Raw genomic sequence first — 8,216 nt, forward strand, 5'->3', positions numbered from 1 at the left:
AGCACTCCACCTTCCATAATCGAGCCATCGGGCTAGCCCAGCCATCCTTTTGTCTTGAGTACTTAACAGTTAAAAGGGGAGCTGCTCCAGCCAGCTTAACATAATAATGGGGAAAATTTCTAAAACTCCCCCAACCCACAACCAAAACAAACATCAAGAGAGACCTGAATTAGCAGTGTTTATCATGTTTTCAAGGAGAACATAAAAGTCAAAGTTTTGACAGATGGTGGTGGTGTGTTCATGACTTATTCAGTATGTTGAAGGGGTGAGATTGATGGGCTGTGGGCTTTTCCTGTGGGCTTTTCTATAGAACTCTGAGCAGGTGTCAGGTGATGAAGTCTAAACCAGCACTTTGATATCAATGGCCCTGAGGTTTTACTACCCCATTTCATCTTTTTGAGTAGACTTTGTATTTATCTTGAGGAAGTTATGAACCTCTTATCTTGTCAAAGGAACACAGCAAGGCATGTGCACAGCCTTCTCATGGCAGGACTTTGCTGGAATGAACCCTGGCTGTGCTATATGAAGAGGGACTTTGAGGCTGACAACCTCTGCTTACACATTGTAGCACTAAATGTTATTTTGAAAGGAACTCTTGTTAGATATGAATAGAGATACTTGGTTGTTTCTGATTGGTGAAACTTTGATTCAGCTGAAAACTCATGTGATAGAGGAATAATGTATCTCTGTACCGAAGGACATTGTTCAGTTCCAGCTGGGTGCTTACAAACAGCTGTTCGAGACCAATCAGATTTCTGTAGTTTGCATATAGCAACCATAATGAACTTTTGTTTGCTTAAATGAGTACCTGTAGGTAGCCAACCTGAATGTAAAGGATAATTCCTTCAGTCTGAAGGAACATCTGTTTCAAGCCCTTCAGATCAATTGGCCTGGCTACAGTGAAATTGATAGAGAGAATTGGAAGCTAATACTTGCTAGGTAAGTTCAGTCTGGAAAGGAAAGAAAAGAGACTTTTCATAAAAACACCCTGGGACATGAAGCCTAGCTATTTAGAATATGCTGGATCAGCAGCAACCCATCAGGCTCATGGAGTCCAACTCCCTGGCCCTGCACTGGCCACCACAAAAATGACACCTTGTGCCCAAGAGTGTTGTGCAAATGCTTCTTGAAGCCTTGCTGCAGTGACCACTGGCCAGGAGAGCCTGTTCCAGTGATCCAGTACCCTCTGGATCAAGGACACTTTCCTGATATCTAGCCTAAAGTTCTCTCAAATCTGCTTCATGCTGTTTCCTTGAGTCCTGACACTGAAGATCTGTTTAACCTGTAACAAAAGAGCTATGACAGTTGATATTTAGGCCTGGTAACCAGAAATGTTTGACAAGCCTTACAGTAAATCAGATCCCTCTCAGAACTCCACCAGCACCAGCCAAGCAGCATTTCCGGGGCCTTCTGAGAGAGGTGCTGCAGGGTATACCAAATACCTGCTCAGGTATTTGGTGCATTTTTAATATTCTCTATTGTGTATTAAGGTTTAGTCTTCTACTAAAGGTGTAAAAGCTGTGATGTGAATGTGCAGGACCAGGCCAAAGCATGCTGTGCCTTAGGCATTCTGACAGCTTTGGCAGGAAGGCTGCAATCAGAAGAGAGGGTCCTGCGGGGGTGGAGCAGCACTGTCCTGAGCCAACTTTCTGCTCTGCCTGGAGACTGGAGCTCAGTCCCCAGCCTCAACTCATTCCCTGCAGAAGGGCTCAAAGGGCTGGCTCTGCATGCAGGACAAAACTGTGTCAAAAGACTCCTGTACATAAGAGGCTGCACCAGGATGGGGCAGATGGGGTCCCCTCACTCTCTTTTCTCTCTCTCTCTCATTCCCTCTTTCATTCTCATTGTTTACTCCAGATCTGCACTATCCACATGGCCAGACCAGCTTGGCATCTGCAGGATACAGTGATATTCCCTCATTCCCTTCCCTGCCCTAATTTCTCTCCTCCCTCACTCTGCCTGGGAACAGCATGGCTGTCCTGTTCTACTCCATCCTCATTCTTGAAGTTTGCTGTGGGAGTGGGGAGTGTTTGTGAGCCAGCACCTTTGAGATTGTCCTTGGGAGGAGCTGAGAAATGGTGGAAGTGCACTGAGGAAAAAGGAAGAGCTCATAAGTTGCCACTTGTGAAAGTCTCTTGTACAAATCTAAGAATATTTTAGCCAGCAGCTTTTGAGTCTGAAAGAGTGGAGTGACTGCTGGAGTGAAGGTAAATTAACAGCACAAGAGTATCCTGACATGTGACTGATGTCTTTGTTTATTCTGATGGGAATTCACAACCAGCCACCATACCCTGTACTCCTGGGTTGTGTCAGTGAAACACTGATCTTGTCTTTAACAGGTAAAACCCTAAAACAGCCAGGTGTCTCTTTAGTAAATCAGGTGAGTGTGTGAGAGCAAGAGCTGAGTCTTCTCCTGGTGTCTGTAAGCAGAAATTGGCAACTAAACAAAACTTACGGAAGCTCCCCATTTTGGAGAAGCCTTTGAGGGAGCTGAAGAAGGGAGTGTCTATCTCCTAAAGCCTTTTAGAAGTAGACTTGAAGAAAGGTGTTCTGTGTCCAATGATGAGAACCTAGGAATGCACTAGAGTGGATATTTACCTGCAGGACATCCATGTTTGACAGCTTTTTTTAGTTAAGAAAGATGTACTTTCAACCTCTGACAGTTCACAAATTCTGCTTTTTTAGAATGGGAACAAAACCTCATCCTTATCATAGATTAATTAATTATTTTGTTGTTATTGCAGAAACGGATTTTGTAAAACACATAGAGAAGAGTTGAAAGAAAGGTACATCAATGGATTTTGTAGAGAAATCAGGTTAAATTGTCCCTATGGAAACGCTGTGCATTTCTTAGCATTTTAAGAAACAGTCTGTCACAACCAGTCTTTCTAGAGAGATACATATGTTGATTTGTGTGCAGATCTATGGGGACTTTGAAGTCCAGTGTTTTTCCTAAGTTTCCTGTTGTTTATTTATTCAGATGACAGGGTAGAGATGTGGCCAGCAATGCCATAACCTTCTTCTGGGGGAGGACAGAAAAATGACTGAGGGAGGACAATATTTGGAACATTCAAATGGGGCTGTTAATGCCCTTCCTTCCTTGGAGAATAATCTAGAATTTCAATTTTCTCCATGCCAGCAATGTTAAGTACCCATACCTGAGACCTCCTGGGGCGTTTTGTGGTTGAACACCTGAGCTGTTGCTCCCCTTCTGTTCTTCATGTGAAGTTCAAGAAAATGTCACCTCTTAAACCCTGAACTTGGGTCCTTTTTAGCCTGGGGCAGGGGGTGCTCCTACAGCTCTGCAGTGCAGCAGCACAAGGAACTCTGCTGTGGGGACCATGGGGTGAATTCTGCTGGAGTACCTGCCCTTGGCCTGGTGACTGCTGTTGCTTGGCAGAGCGTGCAAGAGTGCTGCTGCCAAGAGTGAACTGAGACAAAGGTTTTATAAGTACATCCTTATTCTGAGTCACATTTCCCTCTTCTGGTAAACTGTCTTCAGGATGTGTAATGTCCACATATTTTTTATACCTGCATGTTTCTGTCTCTCATTTCTGTGCAGATCCCTTTAAAAAAATGAATGAGAAACAAAAAACACTCTACTGCAAACAGGAAAAACCAAAAAATGCAACACCCTTAAGTGGAAAAAGACCTTCTGAATTTTACAGCTGAAAAGCCACCAATCCAGTAAATTTTAGTTGCTGGAAAGCTGCTAAAAATGATTGTATGAGCTCAGGACACTCAGCATAGCTTGGTTCTAACTCTGCAAGTTCAGAGCTGGGAAACGAAGCAGGAGCATTTCTGAAGACCATAAGGCTACTCGGCTGCTCAAGACCCCTGGGAGTGGGACAGGGCACTGTGTCCTTGGCAGAGGAATGTGATCGGGTGTTGGCAGCCTTCTGGCTTCACCATAAGCCTGTCACTACTCCTCTGTCCCATACCTGTTCACAGTTGGGATAACCCAGGGTGCAAAACAGATCTGAGTATCCCAGCTTGCAGTGCTGCTGGTGAGGCTGCACCTGTGCCTGGGGTCCTCCCCATCTGCTGCTGCACACAAGATGATTTTGGTGTAGGAAAAAGCAGAACTCATCAGGTTAATGAATAAAAAGATGCCACAGTCTTTAGAAAGTCTTTGTATATGAGGTGAAGTATCCTTGGGCTTCAAAAGGATGGGCTGTCATGGCCCAGTCTTGTCCAGCTGATTTCTCTTGTTAACTGAGCTTGGCTGAACATATAAAAGAATGTAGGTAGTTGTTGATTGTGCATTTACATCCAAGAGCTAGCCACCAAATCTTTATCCTTTTGAGTAAATAATAGTGAGAATTTAATGTCTTCAGCTTGGAGTTCCTAGGTGAATCTCCAAGTCACATGGAAGATCTTTCAATTAAAAACTCTAAAACACAGTCTTCACCCTGACAGCCACAGGACAGAATCCAGGCTGGCTTTCCTCTGACCAAGTCTGCCTCCCTGACACACAAAGAAGTCTGCACAAGATAAAGATGGATAAAGTGATATTCTTGTTGGGTTCAGTCATTGTTTTCAGCTGTCCTTGAACAAGAGGCTGGGAGTGGAGCAGAACTCCCAGGAGAGGAGAAAAGAGATGGATCTCAGTACTGGATGACTGTAGTTTTTTCCCCACCACTTGACCTGAACCTCCTCCTTTCCTTTGTACAGCCACATGTACAGGCTAAGAATGGTTTCAAGACTTAAAGCTTTCAAAATATCCATTTCCATCATAATAACATTGAATGCGAATTACGCATGCAGTAAAAAAAATTCTGTGAGGACATCACTTTCCTGGAAAGTCAGAAGTACTGACCTGGAGAGGAAGAATAACTGCAAACCTTTTAAAAATAACCAGACCAGAATTCAGCCTTCCACCCCAAACCACTTTCTGTACTTGGGTAAAGTGTTTTTGCCTTTGGTGTTTGCTTCCAACCTGAGGCTTCTGGACCAGACCTGGACTGGCTGATATGTCTGTCTTTGTACTGACACCACTTTTTGCAGTGTTTTCTAAGAGGTACTGTGGACTTAAAGTGACAGCAAATACTGTGTTACTTGCTCTCCACCAGCAGAGCTTCCCCTAATACCACTGCAGTGAAGTGGGCACAAACGATCCCTGACAACCCTTGCTGACTGAACACCATGTCACAACCCTGGAAACATGACACTATCTACAGCAAAGTTAGTGCCAATCCTCTGCATGATTTCTCATTATCCATATATTCTTCCTTTCCCACACTAAATTTCTTGAAGTTCTGCACTTGCCACAAGATGGCTAAAATTTCACCAGACAAGCTTTTAGGAAAAACATGAGTAGCTTCTCACAGATTAACAGTAGTGTCAGTGAAGATGGGATGAGTCTTGACGGTGTTCTTGTTTCCTCTTGTTTTCAGAACCACTGGAAAAGTCTGACATGGAAAAATGCAGGGAAGGCTACATATACTTACTTATAAAAAGGTAGCCCCACAGAGCCTGGGTGGGGAACTCAAAATATCCTGGACACCCTTGGCTGGATCAATGCTGGACCCAAGACTAGTGATCCTCTCCTATCTCATCTTCCCTTTCTTTTTCTCTGTCTTCCTCTTTCTTCAATGCTTCACAAACTAAAACCTTCCTCCCTTCCTCCTGGATTCTCCCACTTCTGCCTGAACACACTCTGGCTTTTGGGACACTGCCTGAAGGTTCCAGCACTGCTCAGTGCTGCTTTTGTGGCTCAGTCAGTCCTCAGTTGAGGAGCTGAGTGTCCAAGGTGAGGCTGGGGCTCTGACCAACCTGGTCTAGTGGAAGGTGTCCCTACTCATCCCTTACTCAGGGGTGTAGGGACAAGGTGATCTTTTAAGTTCCTTGCAGCCCAAGCCAATGGCTCTACCCAAGCTAGTATGGTTCTATGATTCCAATAAGCTACGAAAAATATCTCCACTGTAGCACTCAAGTATGCTAATACATATCCATAAGTAAAAACATGAGACTGGTAAGAGGTTTTCTGTTAAATTTTGTCTCAAAATTTTATATATTCAATCTAAAAATGGGTAATTTAGTCAGGGTACACTAAAAGGAAAACATACAAGAGTTTCAGGACATGCCTAATAAAATAATTATTGTTTTTTCTAACACATTTGTTTTGGTTCTGTTTTGGTTTGGTTTTTTTTCAAATCAAATTCACCATGGCCTAAGGACAATAGCGAAGGTTTTCTGACTATCATGTGGAAACCTTTACTTGTGAAGAAAGCTCTTTTTATTGTCTCTATAAAGCTTAATGTTAGTTTGGGACAAGAACACACATATATAGGAGAGAAAGAATTAAGGCTGCAATCCATCATTCAAAATATTACTTTCTAAAAGTTAATTTTGAGAGTTAGCTCTAATGTAGGACTCAGGAGCTGTATCTCTACTTAAACTTAAGCCTAAATATAAAATTTCAAATGCTGTAGGTACTACCTGGGAGCACTGACCACTAGTGACCTCTTTCTTTGATCCCAATACTTCAAGTGCCAGGGAAATTTGGGTGGAAGCATTCCAGAAAGATTTCATTTTTTTAAGACCACTTCCTTAAATAACTTTTTATTTTTTCAATTGGTTCCTGATTTTTACTTTATATCATAGTATGAGGTGCAGGGTTTATATCATAGCTGTTTTTACTTTATGCCATACAGAGTTATAAATAAATACCAAATTCAGTACTGCCCTAACTCCTGACTATCTGTGATGGATGCAGTCCTAAAGCCTCCGTAAGAATCAGCTAAGAATAGCAACTCACAGAGCATCATTATCTATGTTCAGTCATGTTTCTTAAATGCTAGAAGTATCAGGTTTAAAAATAGCTTTAGAATACATACATTTCTAGAGAAAATCATCTTAGAGAATGAAAATAAGAATTTCTAGTAAGATTTCTTCTAATGATTAAAATTTATGAGATAGACTATGCCTGCAAGTACAGCACATCTGCACCTGATACAGACAGCATTATGAGGATACTCAGTAAAATGTATACGTGGTTTATTGTCTGAATAATAGAAAACATTAATCTCTGAGCCTCTGAATAAATAATAAATATTTTTATACCGCCTGACTTCTCTGTATAAAACCTGTGGCTATCACTGACTAAAATGCATAATAGCAAAATATTTCTCTGGTTTGGATATATAAAGTGTTTATATTTCCATTGAGCCTGTTATTAAATACCTATAAAACACTTACAGAAAATTAAAACCAGTACTTTCTTATGTGTTGTTTACACACAAATCATTTGCAACAGAATAACTCTCAGTGAAAAAACTGCGAAAGCTTTCAAAATATTAAAAATGCAGGACTACATGAAGCTTAGACTAATATGCAGAGAGTTTTTGTGTCACTTTTGCACAGGATGCCAGTATGAAGCGTTTAATCCCCACTTTTGATAATTGAACTGGTTTCTGGTAGAAGCACCCAAGAATGCTATTAGATGTCTAGACAAGCTGTGGTTTAGCTGTATGCACAAATTTTTTCCATGACTTTAAGCTTCAAGAAACTTACATTTTTTATACATATCTATCTAGTAGTTTAATTTTTGTTTAAATTTTCGATAACTATATAACAATAAAAACTACTTTTTTCACATATAAGTTCACATGTAGGAGTATTACTTTTCTACTAATTTTTTTTAGTTTAATAATTTCAGTTTTCTTTAATGATCTTGAAAAAGCAATTTAATGTTCTATATTTTAGCCTCCCTAAATGCAAGATGTAGATAAATATATTAATCTTTTAAAGAACTTCAGGACCTGAAGATCCAGAGATTTTTTTAAAAAATAAATCATTCTTGCATAAAATTAACCTTGGAATTTTGAGTCTGCACAGCCAGGTGAGTCATCAACTCTTGGGTTTTTTTGTGTGTATTCAAAAACAGGGAAGGAAACACCCTCTCAAGTTCTGCAAAGTATCACCAGAAAAAAAAATATTTATGACTCTATAATGGAATTTGAAAAGAAGAATTTGCCTATAAAACTGTATTGAAAAAAAAAAAAAAAAGAGAGATTCAGCGATTCAGCTCCAGCAGTTTGTTTTCTCACCTTCTTCTCCCAAATGCAGTTTCCAGGTACACTTGATGTGGTTGAAATACCACAGTCTCAGTCCGCACGCCAGAATGCAAAGGCAGATGGAAAAGCAGAAATGAAACTACGAGAATAACAAGGCCTTTAGTTCCTCCATTTGATTTTGCTTCTAGAAGAGCAACT

This window comes from Catharus ustulatus (assembly GCF_009819885.2).
Source record: "Catharus ustulatus isolate bCatUst1 chromosome Z unlocalized genomic scaffold, bCatUst1.pri.v2 scaffold_29_arrow_ctg1, whole genome shotgun sequence".
In the NCBI taxonomy this organism is placed as follows: Eukaryota; Metazoa; Chordata; class Aves; order Passeriformes; family Turdidae; genus Catharus; species Catharus ustulatus.